The sequence below is a fragment of the Dreissena polymorpha genome, chromosome 12 (genome assembly GCF_020536995.1).
Source record: "Dreissena polymorpha isolate Duluth1 chromosome 12, UMN_Dpol_1.0, whole genome shotgun sequence".
In the NCBI taxonomy this organism is placed as follows: Eukaryota; Metazoa; Mollusca; class Bivalvia; order Myida; family Dreissenidae; genus Dreissena; species Dreissena polymorpha.
Genome location: NC_068366.1, coordinates 16,631,688 through 16,658,916, shown reverse-complemented (window position 1 = coordinate 16,658,916; position 27,229 = coordinate 16,631,688). Strand labels below are relative to the sequence as shown.

Here is a 27,229-nt window from a genome sequence, read left to right as displayed (position 1 = left end):
TTGATTAAAATATCACAACATGTCAAAAATTAAGAGGTTCTAAAGATGGTTCGTCCATGACATATTACATTACTTGACAAAAGTTGTTAAGTTTTCATATTTTCAGTATGTTTGGTAATCAATTTTACTGGGTATGTCTACCAGGTAACTACCAGTCAACTAGAAATAACGCCAGTAGATTGATCATCATCGTCATATGGTAAATCCAGGAAAATGCAAACTGTGCATGCGTAATAAATTGTATATATTATATATATAAAATGATCAATCTACTTGCGTTATTATAGTGTGTATATTGTTATGTCACCTATTTTTCGCAATGTACTTTCGATTTCACATCGCAAAATTTTATTCCGAATATACTGAAATTATGAACTTTTTTCATGTAATGAAATATACCGGATGTGATATGTTAATCAATATAAACTAATAATTGTAAAAAAATACGGTATTTTAGAACTTTTCTTTTTTTGTCATTTGTGGTTGACAGTCCCTTTAAAATACTTATTTAAACAAAAAAAACACTATATTCTAACCTGAAGTATCCATGAAAGTAAGTTTTTGTCTTTGATAACCTTTATAATAAATAACATTATAAATGAGCTAAATTGGTTTTAAAAACAGATGAACAGTTGGTAAGTTAGGCACAAAGAAATATTGACTTGCATATTTTATGGCTAAACTTGCAAATTTTATAGCCCCAAATGTATATTTTTACAAGCATTTTTTAATTTAAGTGAAACTATGTAAGAAAAATGGCTTCTATCAGATGAGTGCCTGTTAATGAACAACACCATGATAACTAAGCTATATGTGTGGGAAATATTAACCATTAAGCACCATAAAGCAGGTATATACGATCTTGTCAAATATTTATTAAATAATATAAAATGTGTAAAAAACTTATACATATATTTCAATATAAACTAAAATAAAAGTTTAGAAGAACATGTGTCGCAAAAATGCTTAATAAGCCAGATATTTAATTCTGAAATCGAATTCACCAGCATGTATATCATGAATGTAGGATGTGAATCTAAATTAAGTTTAATGGTTCATTTGAAATTCCTGCATCGATATCGGTTCATACGACACCCAAACACTTGCTAAAAAGACGAATGCATCGGTTATTATAGGAAAATATGTACGAATTATCTTCGTCACAATCGTCTCGGGGCGCTAATTTGTATTTGCTGTATTTTATGAAATTCGTCTCAAATGTATCATGTTTCTTGCATATTGTGTGTTATTATAACATATTTGTATCAATATATTAAAATTTAACACATATAAAAATCGTATAATCTCATTTTAAAATGTTGATTTGCATATTTTACAACAAAAAATGCATATTTGGACAAGATGGTACATGGCTTCTCTTCCTTTTTTTGTGAAGCGGTCTTGTCCCCCTCATTTTGTGAAAAATGAGCTGCGAACAGTTCCAAATAGTAAATAAATGAGTCGCAAACTTTCTAAAATTAGTTAGTGAGCTCTTGTCTTAAAAGGGCATTTTGTATTTGGAGAAAATTCTTTAGGAGTGTGTATCCTCACAAAAAATGCATATTTGGACAAGACAGTACACGGCTTTTCTTCCTGTTTTTTTGTGAAGCGGCCTTGTCCCCCTTATTTTATGAAAAAATGAGCTGTGAACAGTTCCAAATTGTAAATAAATGAGTCGCAATCTTTCTAAAGTCAGTGAGCTCTTGTCGTTATGAAGGCGTTTTGTATTTAAACTTGGAGCAGATTGGAGAAAATTCTTTAGGAGTGTGTATCCTCACAAAAGTGTGACGGAAGGACAGACAGAGAGATCTTTATGCTGCCTTTTTGATATAGCACAACCAACTTTGTGTTTGTGAACATTACTTGTACACTCTGTAGACGTAATATTATGCTGATCATGTAGTTATCCAGGTTATTTGCATTGACGTACCAGGTCAAGATGTAAAAAGATGTCCGGCAACAGAAATGACTGGCTATTCGAGCAGTCTTGCCAGCTCCTTTTGATAATTTCTGTGCCCCCCCACCCCCTAGCTGTAATAATTCACGTTCAGAATAAAGCCGAGAGTCTGCAAAAGCAAAAATCATCAAAAGACTCTATGGCGGCAATTTATATTAACTATATTGCCTTTTTTAATCATGTTTATCGCAAAATTATCCATTGATATTAACATTTTATCCAAAATAAATCTTTAATTATGATGCTTTCTCTAGGAGGTTGTTGTACTGATAAATTGCAGTTATAGAAAATGTCAGTTGCATAAGAAAACAAATGCATTGTTTGTGCACATGAAATGAGTGAAGTTACAGGGACGGATCCAGGATTTTTTCAATGTGAATCCTGCACACTTTTTTGGTACCCGATTAAATATTCAAATATTAGTTTAAATAATCCGACATAGTTTGTCGAGGAATTATGGGGGCATATGCCACTTCAGCCCCCTCAGGATCTGCTCCGGATATAATGTTTATTCACTGTATGTCCAAAATCTAGCTACAATGAGTTGGATGGAATCCAATGATACCCCTGCCTATGAGCAGATAATACTCCATGATAATGTTGTTATCCAAAATAATAAAGAACATGGAGGGGGACTAGAAACCCTGGACATGTTTTGGGGAAAAAAAAATTATCAAGTACTTTGAAATCATTAATTAATATTTGTTGTGGTATAATGAGCCGCATTAAGCTAGATTGAGCTTAAGCCTTTGAGACCAGTTATTTTAAATGGTTTGGTTCAGGTAGCATGCCAATATCAAATAAGTAGGGTATATGTCGACTGTCAGGCCTACTTATTTTATTTTTATATTGAAATATATTTATAATAGACATCTTCCTTTAAGGCCTTACAATTAACACTATGTTTCCATGAAAGGATGCACTTTTTATGTCCCCCACTATAGTAGTGGTTTTTTTATGTCCCCCACTATAGTAGTGGGGGACATATTGCTTTTGCCCTGTCTCTTGGTCTGTTGGTTTGTTTGCGCCAACTTTAACATTTTGCAATAACTTTTGCTATATTGAAGATAGCAACTTCATATTTGGCATGCATGTGTATCTCATGAAGCTGCACATTTTGAGTGGTGAAAGGTCAAGGTCAAGTTCATCCTTCAAGGTCAGAGGTCAAATATATGTGGCCAAAATCGCTCATTTTATGAATACTTTGGCAATATTGAAGATAGCAACTTGATATTTGGCATGCATGTGTATCTCATGGAGCTGCACATTTTGAGTGGTGAAAGGTCAAGGTCATCCTTCAAGGTCAGAGGTCAAATATATGTGGCCAAAATCGCTCATTTTATGAATACTTTTGCAATATTGAAGATAGCAATTTGATATTTGGCATGCATGTGTATCTCATGGAGCTGCACATTTTGAGTGGTAAAAGGTCAAGGTCATCCTTCAAGGTCAGAGGTCAAATATATGTGGCCCAAATCGCTTATTTTATAAATACTTTTGCAATATTGAAGATAGCAACTTGATAATTGGCATGCATGTGCATCTCATGGAGCTGCACATTTTGAGTGGTGAAAGGTCAAGGTCAAGGTCATCCTTCAAGGTCAGAGGTCAAATATATGTGGCCCAAATCGCTTATTTTATGAATACTTTGCACTATTGAAGATAGAAATTTGATATTTGGCATGCATTTGTATCTCATGGAGCTGCACATTTTGAGTGGTGAAAGTTCAAGGTCAAGGTCATCCTTCACAAGGTCAAGGTCATCATACAAGGCCAAACATCATATAGGGGGACATTGTGTTTCACAAACACATCTTGTTCCAAATAACTTTTATAATATACCCATGTTTATAAGCATTGTTCATCTATCCAATGTATGTATATTACACAAAAATATTTAATTACTTGAATTTAAAGCAATAATCATGTTTCTTGGGCAAAAAATAATTTTATTAAAGCAGAACAGTGAATAGGGTACAACTTTCAAATGCAGGTGTGTTTTTTTGCCGACATATGTTTATGATATTTTACAAGAAACATAAATTTTCTTTCAGAGTTAACAGATGGAATTCTTTATGCTGTGGCGTTCAAAAGTGGACAGAGAACATTCCTTCGCTTCTTTGAATATGGAGAGTTCTCTGGTTTAATGGAATCCAAAGGTAAGATGCATAAAATATATATGAAATAAACACCTGCTGACTGACACATATAATACAAAATAGTAAAGTATCAATAAACCGTCAGATTAAGTTAAATTGAAATCATACGCCAATAGCATAGTGCCAATAATACACTAGGCCACAATTAAAATATTGTTGGTTTGCCCTTTACCGTCCCAAGATTTTACAGGTGGGTAGGTAGGTAGGAGAATTATTTTATTTTATTTTAGAAATTATATTTTTAATACACTTATAGTCTATGAATATTTATAACACTGGTATTAAAGCACTGTTGCAGTGTAAGAAGTTCTATGTAGCTTAACCATATCTTGTTTGATGTTTTCTTGCATATATTAATATCAAATGCATGCTTGTGTGTTATTACATCAAATATGTGTTCAATAAATGAGGTTAATTGCTCTGAATGTAAATAAAGTATCTACAATAAGGAAAACATCAATACCACTTATTGTAACAAGATATTTATAAATTATGATATGCCAATGTAATTGTATCAACAATCATGCATGGGTTTTGGTTACTTCGGTTTGCAGTAAGTATAAAACTATTTAAAATCAGTTTTCACTTGAATGAATGAATGAACAGTAAAGCAAACCGTTTAAGAAGCTATAGAAATAATTTGACTGACTGTGACAACCAAATTTAAACAAAATAAATCGTTTCAATTTTTCATATAAGTTCTAACTACAGGTTAAAAGCGAAAATAGATTAACATGTGCAAATATGTACTTCATTTGAAAACTGTTATCCATTTCAAACAGAAATCTTCCGTTAAATAACAATAAAAACAAAATGTTCAAAGCACAAGAGATGCTGTGCTTTTAATTTGTTTAGATCGTATTCACAATTGAACAGAAGTTTACATGTTGACCTTCATTGAAGATTAACACTGTCCGCCATTTTCATGATTTTGATTGTTTTGACAGAAAGCGAAAATCTCTTCTATTTCCTGTGCAAAACAATTTTAAAAACTCGTAAATTAATTTCTTTTTACTGAAAATAGTTAAACAATTTATGATTAAACCATATGTGATATGAAACCATGCATGACATGTCTTTAAAAAAAATAATTTTGAAATCGGAACCACATGTACTTTATTGTTTGAAACACAATGGCGGACTAAGTTGACCGTTTATAGACGCTTGCATAATTGCGCACCTCCTATTATTCCAAAATATTGACTACAGTATATGTCATTCACAGCTGTTGATCATGACTCCTAACACTTCCCATATACATTTGGTTTAATATCATATCTCGCAATATTGAACGCTTAATTGCAACAACCAGTTTTGAAAAAAGGTCGCACATAAATCAACCTTTACAACAATAATTGTTGTGCAGACACCTTTTTTAAACAGAAGATTACTCCACGAGGTCGGATATTCACGTAAAAACAGTCATTTAATGAGCGAACGCATGCAATACATCATTAAGTCCATATATAATTAAGAGCGGTGTATGCACATATTCGTTAATGAACATATTCCTCTAAATTAAGCACAATATATTTAAAGAACATACTTTTTTCTCGTCGATGATAGAAGCTTGTCACCGTTCGCCAACCAATTTCACTCCTCTGCACTTAACCTACTGCAAGATGGCTAAACTTGTCGAACGTTTCTATTCGCACGTACGGGATTGGTGGAACGTTTAAGATTTCCTAGTCAAAGATCCTAGTAACAAGTGGGCTGTAAGCGAAATAAACAATACAGCCTTGTGCGTTCCGGCCGTTGTACCATTTACGTCCTTAGTCTTAGTTGAAATGACAAGTGATACTTGAAAAAAACTGCGATTGCTATAAAGCGGCCCGTACATGTGTAGAAACCGCGCTCTATGAAACTGTTTTATTGAATGTGCGTGAAGTGTCGTCCCAGATAAGCTTGTGCGGTACCATCGTGTGTTTTTAAATGCCTGTAATTTAGTATGTGTTTGAATAGATTTTAACAGAATTAATTTGTGATTACAGGTTTTCAAGTTATAATGTTAAACAAAAATGTGCACATTCATCATAATTTTCATTCTATTTGTCTTTTTTTTTAAATATGTTATGAAAGCGGGTGCTGTTTAGTGTACATTAGCTTTTTGCACAAAATAAAATTGATATCTACCTTTGGGTTTGTGTGGGTTTGTGTTCGAGAGTTCAGTAATTTTCATGGAATGAATACTTGGTATAAGGATAATTAATAGAATGTAAAAAACTTAAAAAGTCGATTCAAATGAAATTATATGCTAGATATTATATACGGGTTCTAGGATATCACATTACACTGAAACATTTTACTGTGAGTGCTTCAAACTTTTCATTCACTTGGTGACTTTTATTAAAATTTGAAAGCAAACAAATACAACACCAATTTCACAATTTAAGTAAAAAAAACGACGCGACTTTTCCCAATCTGAAAGGCCCCGGCCCTGTTCTCGAAATGGTAAAGAATTAAAAAAAAACATTTCTAACTTAGCCAAGTGACTTGCGGAAGTAAGTAAACGGTGGACAATTTAAGAAACATATACTTCGTTAAAATGAAAGCAATTTAAAACATGTGTGTTCTCATACTGCTCGTCGGGTCCAAGAAATATATCCAAATCATCCCAAAAAATTAAATGCTGCAAGCTATAGATCCCGCAATTACGTATTTGCTGAGTGTTCTTATGTCATTTGCGAGCTTTAATTTTGGTAAATACATTCATATTGAATTGTTCAGTACGACTAAAGTTATAGTCAAACATATACATTTTCGTGTAAATAGAAATAAGTGCGGATACTTTGTTAGCGGTGTAAGGGTCTCAGCAAAAATATATGTAAGTAAAAATAAATAGTTTGTACATGAAGAAACATCTGTTAGGACTCCGGACTATTTTAAAGGGACCTGTTCACGTTTTGATAAATTGAATAAAAAATGACACAAAATGTTTCAGATTTGGAAATGTTCGTTGTAGTTTTTTTTACAGAAAACAGTATTACGAGAGTTGCCTTCAAAATGAACAAAAGGAATCCGTGTTTTTTCAAGTACATCCACGGTTTTCTCGAACCATTGTTGTGTTAAATACTATACTTCAATGAACATGCAATTTGTCAATATTATTCAACATGCCTTATAAGAAAATTAGTGAAGCTATGAAGGGCATTGTTTTAGGCTTTTTGAGATGCAAATGCAGTTACAGAAGCATTCAAATGAACTAAAATGATGGACCCTGCTATTTCATTGGGAAGTATTCGGAATATTCGACATGACGCTACTGTATAGCGCAGAACAACGCCTGGTGGTGCTACAAATTCAACTTCAAGTAGACGTCCATATACGGTCACGCCTGACGTCGTATGCAAAATTCGTCGGTGGATCTCTAAAATCAATCCGCCGACCCAGAGAAAAAAGGCATTGGACACAGGAATGTTCAAGGGAACAGTATTCTACATCATTAGGCATGTTGTGAAAGCAAAACTACGGAAGAAGTTCAAGGCTCATCAGCTCAACATGGCACAGATTCAGAAGCGCAGGGCCAGGTCTTGGAAGCTATATATCTTAAGCTTAAATGTGGCAAGTGGAGAGATTTTGTTTCATCTGACGAGCGATGTTTTATCTTGGTGGAAGTTATTTGAGAAGAAAAGTATGTTATGTCAGAATGGGAGAAAACGTTGGCGATAAACTGAAATTTGTAAAACGTGATGCGTTTGCCCGTGGCTTCATGGCGTGTGCTGCTTTATCGTCCAGATGTAAATCAGTGATCAGAATAATTCCCAAAGGGACCAAGGTAAACTCAGAATACTATATCAATAAAGTTCTGAAACAATTTATACGAAAGGATGTACCGAGACTCTTTCCGGAGGATAAACACGTCATGACTTTCCATCAGGACAGTGCATCTAGCCACAATTTTAAACACTGTTTTCTAAAACAAGTATCAAAACATTGAGTTCATAACACCCGAAGAATTGACTTAAGTCTCTAGATGCGGCCCAAATGGATTTTGGCATATGGGGATACTAAAACGACGCTTACAGAATCGACAAGTAAACTCACTTTCTGGTCTAAAAATAGCTCTGAAGGACGAAAGGCGCAAATTGGAACAAACAAACATCAACTAGACGTTATAATCTTGGCCAAAGCGTTGCAGGATAAGTTACAATTGCCATGAATCTCATATTGAGCATTTGTTACACAAAAAAAAAGAAATTTAGATTATAAATTATTCATATTTTTGTTTTGTTCGTCATGACATTGGGCACCTCTCGTACTGAACATTTATGATGCCCTTAAATATCCATTATATGCATCGTTTGGCGATTTAAAAAAAAGAGTTACAAAAGCGATACGATTGAATAATTTGGAAAGTTGAATTGATATCGTTATATTTTGTGACATTACGAGGAATGCTTGTACACAGTATAATATATGCCATGAACTATATCAGCATGGATGAAGGAGTGGTTAAAGCGCTAGGCGTTTACTCCAAGTGTCAGTGGTTCGGGTCCAGGTAAAGATTTTTGTTTTATACTGCAGCTCTTTAGTTCCGATGTTTACATTTATCAATTTAAAGCATTTAATTACAAACTTCAAACCAGGTCAAAAATCAGTAAACAAGCCCCTTTAATACATACAGATTTATCATATCCGTTTTATGTGGCGGCCACTAAAAAACGGAAACCGTCGCTTGCTGAAACAATAACAACATTATTGTCCTTATTTCATGACTCACTGACTCACTGTTCTTTATCCACGAATGGTGTATTTTTAGTTTGGTTTTGGAATAGTTTGCAGACGGATAAGCTTCACGATGCTGAGTGTTTATATCGTTATTCAAAAACGTTTTCCTGCCAACAAGAAGTGTCCACATTGCAAATTACTAGAAGTTGGTATACACGTTTTAATAAAACGTACTTAACCCACCGCGAACGACAACGAAATGATGGTCAGAACATTTATCATTATATTCAGTTATATACATGGTTAATTTGTAAATTCACACATTCATTAAAAAAATATAAGAAATTACTTGACGTACACATTATTACCTTTTATAAATTATTCACTCGAAATGCATTCAAGTAAGAGTTTACAATAATTAATGAATCAAATTAACTTAATTGACTCGCGTCATGCGAAAATTGGTCTTATGCCATATGCGACCAGCGTAGCTTCAGACCTGCCTGCGCATTTGCGCAGTCTGGATAAGCGATACCCAACCCGCTAATGAGACCAAGAAACCTTAGGTGACATTATAGCGGACAGCGTAGATCTTGGCCGCCCGTAGTTAAAGCCGATGTTCACATGTCCGTGAATATAACGAATACCCATTTAACATAATCTAAAAACCACCAAGAATTGTCTAATTTCAGCAGGCTATAGGTTGGAGGGAATGGGTGGATAATTTTGCTCTCCACAAAATGCATTAAAATACATGTTTATAGTGAAACAAAAATAGTAATTTATAGTGCTACATGTGTATGAATATTTAGTGAACATTATTAGAAAGTGAAAATTTGGAAAACTTATGGGATAAATTAGTAGTTTGAAGAAGTTTCTACAGAGGAATATAATAATATTTGTGTAATACCTGAGAGATTACCTGTACGATACAATAAAACATCACCTTGGAATAATCCCTGAACATCAAGGTGTAGAAAGGATTAAAAACAGACTATAGTTATTGATAAGTGGTTGCCAATTATTTACTTTGACACCCCAGGTAAGAAGATAACTGTACTGTAACAACTTTAACAATGAGCAACAAAACAAAAAACCAGCAAAAACTAAACTTCATTGGAACAAAACCACCGACAAAGCCTGCAGTCAAGAAATATAGGCCAGATACGAGTGACAATAGTAACTCAAGCATGGAAGAACTTAACTCAATAAATATACAACTTCAAGCCATGACTTAAGGCATCTCCAACTTAAGGGAGGATCTCAAAGGCATGATAAAAAAAGATGAAGTTGAAATGCTAATAACAAACACTGTGACAAATCTCATTAAAAAACTTGAAGAAAACACAAACAAAAAAATAGAAAAATTAATCAATGAAAAAGTAAACGAAATGCAGGCCAAAATCGACAGCATTGACTTTGATAACAAAAACCTCCTAGAAAAAAATTAATGCTGCAAGCTATAGATCCCGCAATTACGTATTTGCTGAGTGTTCTTATGTCATTTGCGAGTTTTAATTTTGGTAAATACATTCATATTGAATTGTTCAGTACGAATAAAGTTATAGTCAAACATATACATTTTCGTGTAAATAGAAATAAGTGCGGATACTTTGTTAGCGGTGTAAGGGCCTCAGCAAAAATATATGTAAGTAAAAATAAATAGTTTGTACATGAAGAAACATCTGTTAGGACTCCGGACTATTTTAAAGGGACCTGTTCACGTTTTGATAAATTGAATAAAAAATGACACATAAAATGTTTCAGATTTGGAAATGTTCGTTGTAGTTTTTTTTAAAGAAAACAGTACTACGAGAGTTGCCTTCAAAATGAACAAAAGGAATCCGTGTTTTTTCAAGTACATCCACGGTTTTCTCGAACCATTGTTGTGTTAAATACTATACTTCAATGAACATGCAATTTGTCAATATTATTCAACATGCCTTATAAGAAAATTAGTGAAGCTATGAAGGGCATTGTTTTAGGCTTTTTGAGATGCAAATGCAGTTACAGAAGCATTCAAATGAACTAAAATGATGGACCCTGCTATTTCATTGGGAAGTATTCGGAATATTCGACATGACGCTACTGTATAGCGCAGAACAACGCCTGGTGGTGCTACAAATTCAACTTCAAGTAGACGTCCATATACGGTCACGCCTGACGTCGTATGCAAAATTCGTCGGTGGATCTCTAAAATCAATCCGCCGACCCAGAGAAAAAAGGCATTGGACACAGGAATGTTCAAGGGAACAGTATTCTACATCATTAGGCATGTTGTGAAAGCAAAACTACGGAAGAAGTTCAAGGCTCATCAGCTCAACATGGCACAGATTCAGAAGCGCAGGGCCAGGTCTTGGAAGCTATATATCTTAAGCTTAAATGTGGCAAGTGGAGAGATTTTGTTTCATCTGACGAGCGATGTTTTATCTTGGTGGAAGTTATTTGAGAAGAAAAGTATGTTATGTCAGAATGGGAGAAAACGTTGGCGATAAACTGAAATTTGTAAAACGTGATGCGTTTGCCCGTGGCTTCATGGCGTGTGCTGCTTTATCGTCCAGATGTAAATCAGTGATCAGAATAATTCCCAAAGGGACCAAGGTAAACTCAGAATACTATATCAATAAAGTTCTGAAACTATTTATACGAAAGGATGTACCGAGACTCTTTCCGGAGGATAAACACGTCATGACTTTCCATTCAGTCATGACTGAACATCAAGGTGTAGAAAGGATTAAAAACATACTATAGTTATTGATAAGTGGTTGCCAATTATTTACTTTGACACCCCAGGCAAGAAGATAACTGTACTGTAACAACTTTAACCATGAGCAACGAAACAAAACACCAGCAAAAACTAAACTTCATTGGAACAAAACCACCGACAAAGCCTGCAGTCAAGAAATATAGGCCAGATACGAGTGACAATAGTAACTCAAGCATGGAAGAACTTAACTCAATAAATATACAACTTCAAGCCATGACTGAAGGCATCTCCAACTTAAGGGAGGATCTCAAAGGCATGATAAAAAAGATGAAGTTGAAATGCTAATAACAAACACTGTGACAAATCTCATTAAAAAACTTGAAGAAAACACAAACAAAAAATAGAAAAATTAATCAATGAAAAAGTAAACGAAATGCAGGCCAAAATCGACAGCATTGACTTTGATAACAAAAACCTCCTAGAAAAAATTAAATGCTGCAAGCTATAGATCCCGCAATTACGTATTTGCTGAGTGTTCTAATGTCATTTGCGAGTTTTAATTTTGGTAAATACATTCATATTGAATTGTTCAGTACGACTAAAGTTATAGTCAAACATATACATTTTCGTGTAAATAGAAATAAGTGCGGATACTTTGTTAGCGGTGTAAGGGCCTCAGCAAAAATATATGTAAGTAAAAATAAATAGTTTGTACATGAAGAAACATCTGTTAGGACTCCGGACTATTTTAAAGGGACCTGTTCACGTTTTGATAAATTGAATAAATCCTAAAGATCAACACAGAGGTCGACCTACAGATGGAAGATGTAGTGGCCATGCACCGGATTCCAACCAAGAAGGGACAGATCCGTCTAGTGATAATCAAACTACGCAATAACTCTGTGAAATCTGCCATAATGCGTAAAAGGGCACCAATGAAAAGCAAAGGGTACAGGCTGGTGGATGACGTCACAAAACCCAACCAGGGACTCATCAACAGGCTTTTATTGCATCCGAATATCGACAGTGCGTGGTACTTTAATGGGGCGGTCTATGGGAAAACTGTTGCAGAAGAACGTATCAAGTTTGATATATATGACAATGTTAATGATGTCATAGAAAACTTCAGGCAGTATAGAAGAAACGGCGGAAGCGGCCAGTAAGAGTGATGACATCTACAAGCTTAAGTGGTATGTTCCACATCTTACATGTTTTACGATTGCATTTTTAAATTACAAATTAATACCCTTATTATATGTTGAACCGGCTTGTATGTGTGTGTGTTGTTACTTTTTCCTCGCAAATTGTAGATAACACTTAAACACCTTTCTTGCAATAAACATAAAACTTCCACATCTTACATGTTTTACGATTGAATTTTTAAATTACAAATTAATACCCTTATTATATGTTGAACCGGCTTGTATGTGTGTGTGTTGTTACTTTTTCCTCGCAAATTGTAGATAACACTTAAACACCTTCCTTGTAACAAACATAAAACGTATTGTAAAAAATAAATTGGAAAACTACAATCCATAAAAAATGATTTTAACAAAGTGAAAACTTACAAACGTAAACAAAGATACAAACTATATTATAATCGGTTAAACTCTTACAACTGACTATAGATTTTTGCCTTCTATTTTAAAGCATATCCATATAGTCTACATCTATCTATACCTTAAATAGATCATAGTCCTTATCAAATTTCTTAAGTGTATGGTAGTTGTATCTCCTGAGTAGCACAACAAATCATAAATTTATACACAGGTGATGCAATAGTATTTATCAAATTTGTGTAGTAGAAATACTTATTTGTCTGTTAATCTACTTAAAAAACCCATTAATTAATGATACTATGATATTATTGTGTTCAATATAACTAGACCCATTATATATGAAGGGATTGTGTTAAATCATCTGTGTAGTTCTATCCTATACTATAGTTTATTCAGGATGAATATTTGTTGTAGTTTTATTTTCCTATATGTACATAATAGGTCAATTATTCAAAATGAACTGTTTATACATTATTTGTGATACATAATTTCGTGCTAAATCATCTGTGTAGTTCTATGCTATACTATAGTATATTTAGGACGAATATTTGTTTTTCTCCTATATGTACATAATAGGTCATTTATTAAAAATGAGCTGTTGTTTGCATAACTTGTGGTACATTAAGGTACATTATCTTCCAGCTGTCTTTGCAGTTTTTGGCAAAATTAAGCATTGACAATACTGTTATTCTAACAATTTATAAACTCAAAACTTGTGTATATGTTCCGTATATCAAAATTGCAATCGTTGTGGGTGTAACTGGGGTCTCTGCATTGCAAATATATGCAGAAATACTTATCAGACATCATAAAGCCAAAGTATTAAGCGTCATACGTGTATTACATGACTACATATAAATTTTAAACTATGCACACAGGGACTTATAAAATAAGAATCGTTTTTTACCCATGGTGATGTATACATGTTGTTTAATATTAGTGGGGTAGGATCATATGCATGTAAAAGACAGATCCATTATTGGAGGAAGTGATAAAACAAGATCAATTATTTAAGTAAAGTATATTGTATATTGCAACAAAAGGATACAATCGGTGATTAAGATTTTCAATATTTTATTTTGAATCTTGAATCTTAAACCATATCAACTAAGACTAGCAGTTTTAGGTATGCTGAATAAATCATTTGGTAAGGGGAGAAAACTCTTCTGTTCCTTTTGAGAATGATTGGAAGAGTTAGCTTTCCTTTCTGCACTCGTTTTTTCTAATTTAGATGATAACGAGGTCATTGATGAAATAGTTTATTCAAGTCTCATCACCTTAGAATTACTGTACTTATGTTCTCGTAATATAATATGAATATTACATCATGTTATGTGAATATTACATTAATATATGTCTATTCAAGCCTCGTCACATTAGAATTATTGTACTTATGTTCTCGTAATATGATAAGAATATTCAAATCTCGTCACATTAGAATTATTGTGCTTATGTTTTCGTAATATGATATGAATATTACATCATGTTGTGTGAATATTACATTATTATTTGTGAAGAACATACAGTTTGTTAAAAAAAAATAAAAAAACTATTGATTTTGAAACTGTTATTTTTATTAACACTTTTATAGACCATGTTTTTCAAATAGAAATATTGAAATATCAAATCAATATATGCTGTGTAAATACTGTATGTCTCTTAAGAAAATTGATTTTGAATCTCGAGTGGATGCGATATTTAGTATATGTATCAGAACATTATCGTTTATTCAACCATAACGTTTTTTTTTATGCAACACCATGTATTATGAATATATGAATGATATAATATATGTTGATCAAGGACCATAACGGCCTATTTCAACTGTGTAAATATGTATATGTATTTGTCGAAATAAAAGTTCTTCTGTCCTCTTTATATGCTTGACAAGTTTTTAAGCTGTGTACAATTTTTATTGTAAAAAGAAAATTTGCATATTGTTCTTGTATAATTATGTCTTCTTAATATGAGCGAACACTAACCTGCTTAAATACGCTTTTAGTTACGTCTATATATAAATGAATACAATTGATATCTGCAACACATGAACGTTGATGACAATCCTTCATTAATCAGGGATGTTCTGAACCTTGCTTTAATTATATGATCAACGCATATATGTTGGGGTAAAAAGCATGTGTAGATGTAGTTGTTATAAAACATATGTTTAGATAAAATAAGTCTTCATTATAAAAATTAAAGACAATCTTTTATTTATCAGGGATATTATGTTACTTGTTTTTAATTACATGATTAACTCATATGTCTTTGTTTTTTTTGTCGGTAATAAGCATGTATATGTGTAGATTTTGTTAAAAAACCATGTCTAGATAAATTAAGAATTCCTTCTTAAAAATTATTTAGTAATACTTTGAAATATTGTTTTGAACGTTAATATAAATTCTTATTCTATCAGGGATGTTTTTGTACTTTGTTATAATTATACGTTTATAAACACATATGTTTGCGGTATAATAAACACGTATAGATGTAGATTCTATTTAAAAAAATAAGTATAGATACATTAAGCATTCATTAACAAAAATAGTGCATAATGTATTAAATATTAAAATAATAAACTTCTAAAAAGCATGCAGAATTAACTGATCTTCAAAAACTGTTGCATTCAGTTGTTTTTGTTGTTGTTTTTTGTCAGAATCATGAAGACTTTGGGTTTCTATGTCGCTTTTTCCTTTTTTTTTTACGATCACCATAAGGAATACACCACCAAAACAATAACACGTAAAGAATTCTACGTATGTTGTAAAATTATGTATTTTGATGTAAATAAGTCCATATGTTTGATTGTAACCACAATCATTCATTATACTTTAAGCCTCCTTTTGTACTTTTTATTATTTTGTTCTTATATTGTATGTTCGTGTTTAAGTTTCTGAATTGTTTGTGTCTAAACATGCAGAAGCTGAAAGTTATGAATATTGTATTATATATATTGTCCCAAGATACCTGTTTTGGGATTCATATCTTACAGCTCTTTTTTCATCCTTCTGTGATTATTTCTTTTCACTTCTTCATGCCTATAGAATCTTCATATTTTTGTTTCTCTAATTTTAGTTTTCTACTTTTGTATGTATGTATGGACATCTGTAAAATAGAAACTTACTGGACAAACCCACATAATAATATTTACACACCCTCCCTCTCTTTAAATGATTAAATTATGCACTCTGAACGTAAAAGGGCTTAACAATAAAGAAAAACGCATTAAAATCTTCAAATGGTTAGACGAAAAAAAATATAGTATATGCCTACTACAAGAAAGCCACTTGACACATACTTTAGCACAAACCTTAAAAGATGAATGGGACGGAGACATCTATCTTAGCGGACAACATACTAATAAACAAGGCATTGCCTTTCTGATAAAAAATAATATAGGGATCACAGTCAATAACTTTAACGAAATAATAATTGGCAGACAAGCAAGTATAGATATCAAAATACACGAAACAGAATTAACATTAATCAATGTCTACGGCCCTAACATAGATGATTCCACATTCTACGAAACATTACAAACCTTTATAATTCATAACCAAGATAAAAACATTATAATCGGTGGTGATTTTAATACTGTTCTTAACCCATTATTAGACAAAAAGAATGGAAACCTTTATTCTCATCCTAAAAATAGAAACATTTCAAATAACATAATTGAAAACTACAATATGATAGACATCTGGCGTACAATATATCAAAACGAAAGCAAATTCACCTGGCACTCAAACACAAAACCAACAATATTTTGTAGATTAGACTATTTTTTAATATCTGAATCTCTTTGCAACAGTATTGACACATGTAACATAAAACCAGGATTTATGACTGACCATTCTCTAGTTGAACTTAAACTGCACAATATACAACATGAAAGAGGCCCAGGATACTTTAATATTAACAACAGCATCTTATTAGATACACAATATCAAACACAAATAAAACAGGAAATATTAAATACAGTCCAAAATAATAAAGATGCAAACCCAAACACCTAATGGGAAGTAATCAAAGGAAATATACGTAACACAACAATTAGATACACATCATTTAAACAAAAAGAAACACACAAACTTGAAACTGAAACCATCAAAACCATTGAAACACTTGAAAAACAATTGCATCAAACAAACACAAATGATACCACCGACATTGAAAATGAAATAACATTAAAAAAACAAATATTAGATGGAATCTATCATACACATCTCAATGGAATAATACTAAGAGCGCGTGCTCAGCATGTTGAACACAATGAAAAAAACACAAAATATTTTGCAAACATTGAAAAACGTAGAAGTGAACAAAAAACTGTACACAAACTAGTAGTCAATGGCAAAGATATAACAAACAGAACTCAAATACTAGAAGAACAACGTTTATTTTTCGAAACCCTCTATAAACGAAAAATGTTGAAAATAACACCCTTTTTAAAAATACACATCACGCTTTAAACCAGGAGGAAAAACAACTGTGCGACGGATTGCTTAATGAATATGAATGTGGACTAGCCCTAAAAGAAATGCAAAATAACAAAAGCCCAGGATCGGATGGCATCACAATCGAATTTTATAAAATATTCTGGAATGATATAAAAACACATCTAATTAATTCACTTAACTACTCATTTAACAACGAAAACTTAACTACGCTACAAAAACAAGGTATTATATCACTTATTCCAAAACCTGGAAAAAACTTAGATTCCTTATCAAACTGGCGCCCGATTAGTTTACTAAACAATGATTATAAAATTGCAACTAAAAGTATAGCAAACAGAATTAAAAAAATATTACCATCAATTATTTCAAATTCTCAATCTGGTTTTATAAAGGGACGATACATTGGTGAAAACGTTCGTCTTATCCAAGAATGCATAAACTATTTCAACAATTCAAATAGTCCTGGTCTAATATTATTTGCAGACTTTGAAAAGGCATTCGATTCGCTTGATCATTCATTTATGTTCTCCTGCTTAGAAAATATGAACTTTGGTGAAAGTCTCATTCAATGGGTCAAACTATTCTATACCGATATTAAAAGTATAATCATTAACAATGGCTTCTTTTCAAACAGTTTTAACATCGAACGGGGGGTTCGACAAGGATGTCCACTGTCATCATCGCTATTTATTATTTGCATTGAGTATCTATCACATCACATCCAATCAAATAAACACATAAAAGGCATATCACTTGAACCTGACGAAGAAATCAAACAATCCCTATTTGCTGACGATGCAACTTACTTTTTAAACGACAATTACGATTCTTTCCATAACCTAATAGAGTCGCTAACCCTTTACGGAATGACATCGGGTCTAAAACTAAACAAAAGTAAATGTACTGTGCTACGAGTAGGTAAATTAAAACAAAGTAATGTTCTATATAAAAAAGAAATGAAATTTAATTGGACATCCGATGAAGCCACAACGTTAGGAATTACTTTCACAAATAATGAAAAGGATACAGTTCTTAAAAACATTCTACCTAAATTACAGAATTTTAAAAACTGCTTAAAATCATGGCATCATCGTAAACTTACACTAATCGGAAAAAACACAGCATTGAAAACGTTTGCACTTCCTAAATTAATATATGTATTAACAGTTCTCCCAAATCCACCAAAAGATGTTATTAACGATATAAAATCAGCAATATTCAATTTCATATGGGACGGTAAGCCTGATAAAATAAAAAGAACTCAGTTAATTCAATCTGTAGAAAATGGAGGTATCCAATTAACGAACATTGACTCATTCTTGAATGCAATCAAATGCAGCTGGGTTAAAAGATACCTAGATAATACCAATACGAGTAAATGGAAATTATTCTACCAGAAAATCCTAAAAAAATATGGTGACTCCTTACTCTTTGAATGTAACATCAGCAATACTATCTTACATGAAATTGCAAACGAAAACATATTTCTGTCTGATGTTCTATCAGCGTGGAGTGATGTCACTCATAAATTAGAAACCCAAACTAGCAGTAAAACAATTTTATGGAACAATAAAGACATAACTTCAAACAATAAGACGTTTTTCTATAAAGATTGGTTTGAACGAAGCATTAAATATGTCGACCAATTATATGACTATAGAATTAAGGATTTCTACTCTTTTGATAATATATGCTACATACATGGAATACCTTCAAATAATTTTCTGAAGTACTACACACTAATCAAAAGCATACCCATACATATTAAATCTGAAATCAATACAAATAATACACCATGTACTCAAACAACATTTGTAGAAAACATACTTGGAAGAAAAAACAAAACAAATAAAATATTTTACAAACTACAAATTAAAAACCCTACGGAAAACTCCAAAATCCAAAATAAATGGCAAGTCCTTTTTGGAGAAAATGAACTTAATTGGAAACACATATTTACCATGCCATATAAAGCAAATATTGAATGCACACTGAGAAATTTTCAATATAAATACATCCATAGAATTATAGCTACAAATAAATATCTCTTTAAATGCAAATTATCTAACTCAAATCTGTGTGACTTCTGCAGTGAAAACATTGAAACTATAGAACATCTTTTTTGGGAGTGCAAACACATCCAGCCTATCTGGAATCAATTAACATCTTTTCTTGAACAACAGCAACTAAACGTTAAACTATCTTTCTTAAATGTAAGTTTCGGAATTAACTCATTGAAATCAATAGACGGTAATAATATTGTGAATTTTATGGTTATATTGATGAAATATTTCATCTTAAACATGAAGTACAAAAAACAAGTACCAAATTTTAATTGTTTTGTCCATAGTCTTAAACTAAAAATCCAGATTGAGAAAGAAATAGCCCTCAGTAATGACACATTACAAATCTTTGAACAAAAATGGAATCGGATTAAATTCTCATAATGTTTTGTCCACTTATATACATTTCACTCTAATGCTAGTTTATCTTTCTAAAAAAGTTTTTGTTTATATTTTTTTCAATCAGACAAGATCATTGTGAATTTACAACAAAACACACAAATCCAGTATGCTTTCTTCCGACTTAATACAACTCATCATTTTTCAAAACTATTCCTCTGTTGTTCTTTTCTTTTCTCTCAAAAAAAAATAATATATATATAATAGCATATCTTGTATAACATGTCTGAACTTTATTGCTTTATACAATCACTGTGTTGTATGATCATATACATGTTTACATTATATGTATGATATTGAATAAAAAAAAAAAATAAAAAAAAAAGAATTGTCTAATGTCAGATATTGCTGACAGTCAGATCCTCGGACTTGCCTAATTTAAAAAAAAGGCGTAAAAAAGTTGTTTGTTTTCACCAACCCAATTGCACTAACGTCCCTACGTGTTTGTGCGAACCACACCCTGATTTTCGGTATTGCAATATTAGTTTTTGATCATATTCACTAAAATAACTATAACATAAAAAAACAATCGATCAACTTTACTTAACTGACTTCAAATTGACCAAAACCATATAAATATAATGTTAAATACAGAGTGGGAAGATTTCTGCATGTCATGGCATATTCTTATTAAGGGTAATCAATCGCAAAAGAAAAATTTTGAAAACAAAACTAACGTTTAGTCGACCTACCTACCATCATGTTTGGCTATGTTAGTGAAACTTTCTTTTGGACTAACTATACGAAAACTTTGTACTTATGTGCTCTATAACCCCTAGATAATCTAGCTTTCACCCGCCAACATTTTTTGCTTAATTGGTAATTGTAGGCTAAGGTACTACTTAAAAGTACCCGGGTACTCTGAAGTATACTATCATGTACCCCGGGTACGGAGAATACGCTTAAAGGCACCCGGCCATACTCCGGCGTACTTTTAAACATATTTCCACACATATTATCACAGCATGGACATGGACCTATTTGTGTAGGTCCCTGGCATGAATATTTAATAAAGACATACGTTAAGGGAAATCTAGAGAACACAATAGGAACTATTTAAGTATTTTTAAGGCTCATTATTTTTCATGTTGAACATTTCAATCGTGAATTAAGATGTTATTAAGAAAATTTAATAAATAATTAAATCAGTTAAGTAAATATTGAGAACAGCACAAACAACGTTTATTTCAGGCAATAAACTTTGATTTTACATGTAAAACGTTATTTAAATAAAAAAATACGAAAGTTATAGACAAAAGCTGATATGTCCTTTTCAATAAAAAAAGTATGACATGTCCTGACATCTTACACATTTTTCCAAACGAATAACTCCGGTACTTGTTCATTTAAAATCACAAAAATCATTTCCGGCTAGATATTTTTGTATGAGTTTGAGAGCAATTTTTAAATAAAAGATTGCTAAAAACCACTTTAGTTTAAGCCTTAACTTAACAGAGTTCCGCTAGTAATATTTCCGGACCAATTTTAGAATCACAAACTTCATTTCGGCTATAGATGTGTATATTACCTTTAAAATGACACTTACAAGGGAAATATTAATAACGAAATGGTAACTGTTTAGACAAACAAAGATATGTACTATTCAATAAAAAAGCCATCCTCGGTCTTTAAGTACTGTTTATTGGAATAAAGCGGGTGTAAACTATGATAACGTTGTAATCTGCCGAATTCTTCAGTACCGTTTTCAGTATCGGGTGACGTAATAGCCAATATTACAGTCGGTTCTTTTATTATCGGCGAATACGAAAATAAAAAAATACGTTTTCAGAAATCGCAATAAAAAAAATTTGGGTCGGGGGGTAAAAAGTGGGTCGGTCGGTAAAGGGCGAACAAACTTAATTTTAATTTAGGCCCTATGCATTCCAGGTTTATCCCACATAGGATTTGATGACAATATGTTCTGGGAGAATGTGTTCACACAATCTGATGTTGACATGGGAAAAGAGTGTTATCGAGGCGCACTGACTAAAAAGAGAAAAAAGTTGTTTGGGGATAAAAGTAAGTAAAATCTATGTGGAACATTAACTCAATGTAACTTCCAAGCTCTGCCTGTTTTACGGTAAAAGAACCCATTCAATGTGAATTTTCTGTTTATTTTATTCACTACAGTTAGTATATTTATTGATGGTATATTTGATAGAAAAAAAATGTGTGCAAATAATAATTACCGTTAAACTTACTTCTGCAAGTTTCGTATATTTATCTGTTACATGCAGAATGTATCATAGAAAAGCACCCTGTATTCATAGCTAAAATAACATTTGTTTTGTTCATTCAAATTGCTCTATTCTAGAAATAAATCAGTTGCCAGCGTCAGGAAAGAAGTATTCGGCTCTTCTAAAAAAGAACATTTCAAAACTGATGGAGCATTTTCGTTCACATGTGTAGACAGAGCAGTTCCGGGAACACTTGACCTGTATTGGACTGCTTGCCTGCATTATAAAAAAGAAGAGTTTTAAGTACGATTTTGTACACCCAGAATCTGCCAGTGATAACCCTTTAACTCATGTGTCCATGAAGATTATGATTAAGTGTTAACTTTTTGATAGAATTATGCGGCTTAAAAAATAATTTAGGAAGATAGGAGTACATTTGTGAAAAATGTGTCTCTTTTTTTAACTCACCTGAGCACAAAGTTATTATGGTGAGCTTTTGTGATTGCTTTTTGTCCGTCTTATCATTGTGTGTCCGTCACCAACATTTATCTTGTTAATATTCTAAGGCAACATTTATTGTATGATCTTTATGAAACTTGGTCAGAAGATTTGCCCCAATGATATATCGGCTGAGTTTGAAAGTGGGTCATGTGAGGTCAAAAACTAGGTCATAACATTTGTTCTAATGATATCTCGGCTGAGTTCCAAAATTTTTCGGTGGGTTGAAAAACATAGCCGCAATAGGTGGGGCAGTATTCCTTATATGGCTTTAGTAAAATCTTGTTTACACTTTAGAAGTGTAATCGATGAAACTGGGTCAGAAATTGTGTATTTAATATATATCATATGGGCAGAGTTTGAAAATGTATCTGGTAGGTTGAAAAACATGTCAGCCAGGTTGCGGGGCATTTTTTTGTAAAATGGCTATAGTGAAACCTTGTAAACACTATTACTGTAAGTCACATTTTTAGTTTTATATTCATGAGACTTTGTCAGAAGATTTTTCCGAATGATATTTTGACTGAGTTTAAAACTGGGTCATGTTAGGTAAAAACACTTGGTAAAATTAAAGAAACAGATAGTTAACACTCAAGTCACATTTTGGACAGAACATTTGTTGTAATTATATTTTGGCAAAGTTAGAAAATGGTGGTAGTCTGTTGAAAAACATTGCCAACAGGGGGTAGAGCAGTTTTAATTATATGGCTATAGTGAAACCTTGTAAACAGTGTAGAAATCACATTTTTAGTCATTTAGTTCCTTCAGGTCTCAGATGAGCGCCTCAGGGTTTATGGCCGGCAATCTTGCTTATTTGTTTGTCATGTTGATTTTAAATTTTTAACAGATAATGTGAAAAATGAAAATCATACAAAAACCTGTCAGATATAACAATGTATAGCTGTAATTTCATACAGAAATACATACGGTATCATGTAATTTTAAATAAGTGGATGCAATTCATGTGTAGTGCTTGTAATTGTACTGTTTACATCAAAATAATGTACATCATTGAGTGTCAAATTTAGTAAGACAAGCACATTTGGATTTAACAAATCTGACTGTCTGACAGGTTGGTGTGTCCTATTTGTTTTTACAGTGAAAAGGTTTAGTTTTTATTGAATAATACAATCATTTTAGCTTCCATCAAGCATACAAACTGTTCGACAATGAGGCCTTCCGAGCTCTGATGAATGCATTCAGAGAGGAAGCATCCGTTCCACAGTCACCAATATCTCTGTTTTCACCTCTTCGATCACCTGTCTCTTGGCTGGCACAAATGCAAGTTATTTCGTTCATTCCGAATAACCATAAATGGCAATTAAAGAAAGTTAACTTTTCTCAATGGTTACCCCTTTGTGACAAGAAATATAAACCAGCCTCAGTACGAAATCAAATTCTATATTACTTCCATGATGGTTACCTATCAGAAGTGTTTGATGTTTGCTTGAAACTTAAACACATGGAAACTCTACCATCAAACTCCACTGTGAGACTGTCTCCACCAGTGTCATCTGATTTAGTAGATGATGACCAGCCCCCTCCACAAAAACGATCTCGTAGAGAAGTTAAACGAACGTTAACGCTTGCAGTTAATATAAGGTCTGTTGACCCAGACTTCTCTCAAGAATCCAAAATTGAAAACAAATCGGCTTATCAACAATTTAAGTTTGCATTAATTACAAATGATAATGTCATTTGGCGCCATTCATCAAGTTTCATGAGCATATTTGCAATGAACGATATAAGCTTGTCAACTGGCCTTTTCCAAGAAGATTCATATGTTCATCTCTCATATTCCAATGCTAATGAACTTACAGACATGTCTTGTTCCTGTGACATATACTCGACATTGTTTTGTTTGGCAACAATAAACATTCCTGCTCAAGAATTGGCCACTATTGATGTCTCCAGGGTCAAATGTTGCCATATGCGTCTCTTTGAAGAAATGATCAAACCTTTCATGAATTTGGTTATTCGAAATGTCACTGACCCTGTACTTCCAGAAAATAAATGTGTACAAAAATGAGAGCTTACTTAGGAAAAGTGAATGAGTTGGTTTTTTCCACCTCCAACAAAGTCACAAAAATATGAAGAGTATTCTGTATTTTCTGGCCATGACTCTAGCTGTTCCATTGTAAAACTTCGTGACAACAGATTTCATTGTCTGTCAGGTTACTGCGATGCAATGTTTTCGTCTTCCAAAAGACACATTGTTTACATGGACAAAGCCGAAAACCTCTGCCCACATTTAGAAATATTGAAAAATCATTAATATATCTGGGAAAATGAATTGCCCAATAGTGCTATAGCCAGTAGTTCCAATGAACAGGCCTGTGAAGATGATACTGAAGAGACAGAGACATTGGGACTAGATGAGACGAATGATGATGACCTGACTGCACAACCTGTACAAGACCAAGATATTAAGGTATATTTAAATGAAGTGTAATTTTATATTAAACTAATATACTGCAGCTTTATTTGTATGGTCATAACCCAAACTATAGCTGTTATTTGCCATGTTACTTCATTTCCTTCAGAACTGACAGAATCTTGACCATTATAATCATAGGAGCTTATCAATACATTGGACCAGTGCTGAACTATTAACTATAGCAAATATCAGATTTTTCTGAAATGCTTAACTGAAGGACCTTACTGGGTGATTCAGTTAGTGGAATGAGTTCGAGTTTTCTTTCTGATTATTACATCTGACCTTGCTATCTTTAACCAGGGTCATCATTTCAACCCTGAAAGCGGATTGTGGGAATATCCCAGCCTCAGCAAAGAATTGCCTCTTCCTGATGGTTGTGCCAGTCTGCAAGACAGCATACAAGCACTATCCCTAATTTGTGACAGAATGAACGGAAGGGATCGTGAAGGATTTCTGTTGACCAACCAGGGGGGCTTGGAGAAGCTGAGGGTGCGTTCGTTGCCAGCTGAATGCAGTTGTGGAGTAAGTTGCACTGGCATTATATATCCAATAACATACATGTACTCAAAAAGGGAAATTTTGGAAACTAAGACATTAAACATGTGTCTAAATGGTATTTTTTTTTAAAGGGGATCCATACTATCAAGTTGAGGGTTATATATACTTACGCATTGTATCGAGTAAAATGCATAGGAAAAGAAAACAATATAGCACAATTGACTTTTTTTACTGTCCATTATGTAGCATTACACATAATCGGATCAACATCAATGCAACGTCATGTTGTTTGAGTATTGACTTTAATATTTAAATATATGTTTATATAAATTTTAATTCATTTGAGTATTTACGTTAATATTTAAATCTACGATACTGTAAATTTTGAATTCAAACAGAAAGCTTTACTTATGAAAATGACCGATCTATTATAAACATAAATTAAATTAAATAAATTTGTGTTTGCACCGATAATCCATTTATTGTCAAGATCAACATCAAATTTATATAATCCGTATATTTATCTATAATAAGTTTGTTATAACAGTATATTGATTATCACAAAATCGATCCGATATCATAACAAAATATTATGATATCCATGAGACACGTGCATTTGTTTGTAACTACAAAGCTATTGGCAACCATTTAATATAGAGGGGACTGTCTCTCATAAACAGACAATTCAGCTTGACATGAAGGATAACTTTTGTATCAGAACAATTAGACTTGTTGCTGAATTCATAAAATTGACACAGACAATTGTTGTTTAGAACTTTGAAATTATATTATTTGGAGATTTGTATAGAATTCAATAACATCACATAATTATTTATGCCCCCCTTCGAAGAAGAGGGGGTATATTGCTTTGCTCATGTCGGTCAGTTGGTCTGTCGGTCCGTCCACCAGGTGGTTTCCGGATGATAACTCAAGAATGCTTGGGCCTAGGATCATGAAACTTCATAGGTACATTGATCATGACTCGCAGATGACCCCTATTGATTTTGAGGTCACTAGGTCAAAGGTAAAGGTCACCGTAACTTGAAATAGTAAAATGGTTTCCGGATGATAACTCAACAACGCTTATGCCTAGGATCATGAAACTTTATAGGTACATTGATCAACACTCGCAGATGACCCCTATTGATTTTGAGGTCACTAGGTCAAAGGTCAAGGTCACGGTGACCCGTAATAGTAAAATGGTTTCCGGATGATAACTCAACAACGCTTATGCCTAGGATCATTAAACTAAATAGGTATATTGATCATGACTCGCAGATGACCCCTATTGATTTTGAGGTCACTAGGTCAAAGGTCAAGGTCACGGTGACCCGAAATAGTAAAATGGTTTCCGTATGATAACTCAAGAACGCTTATGCCTAGGATCATGAAACTTCATAGGTACATTGATCATGACTTGCTGATGACCCCTATTGATTTTGAGGTCACTAGGTCAAAGGTCAAGGTCACGGTGACCCGAAATAGTAAAATGGTTTCCGGATGATAACTCAAGAACGCTTATGCCTAGGATCATGAAACTTCATAGGTACATTGATCATGACTCGCAGATGACCCCTATTGATTTTCAGGTCACTAGGTCAAAGGTCAATGTCATGGTGACTCAACTTAGAAAAATGGTTTACCAAT

The 27,229-nt window shown here is 32.9% G+C and overlaps 1 protein-coding gene across 2 annotated transcripts in view; it reads right to left on the bottom strand.

Moving 5' to 3' along the window:
• LOC127853256 (uncharacterized) overlaps nt 1-5,876 on the bottom strand; it is a 30,026-nt gene extending 24,150 nt beyond the window's left edge. For both annotated transcript variants that reach the window (XM_052387599.1, XM_052387600.1), the window contains exon 1: nt 5,663-5,876. The gene's annotated coding sequence lies outside the window, so the exon portion shown is untranslated. The remainder of the gene's footprint in view (nt 1-5,662) is intronic.
• Nucleotides 5,877-27,229: the final 21,353 nt, after the last annotated feature.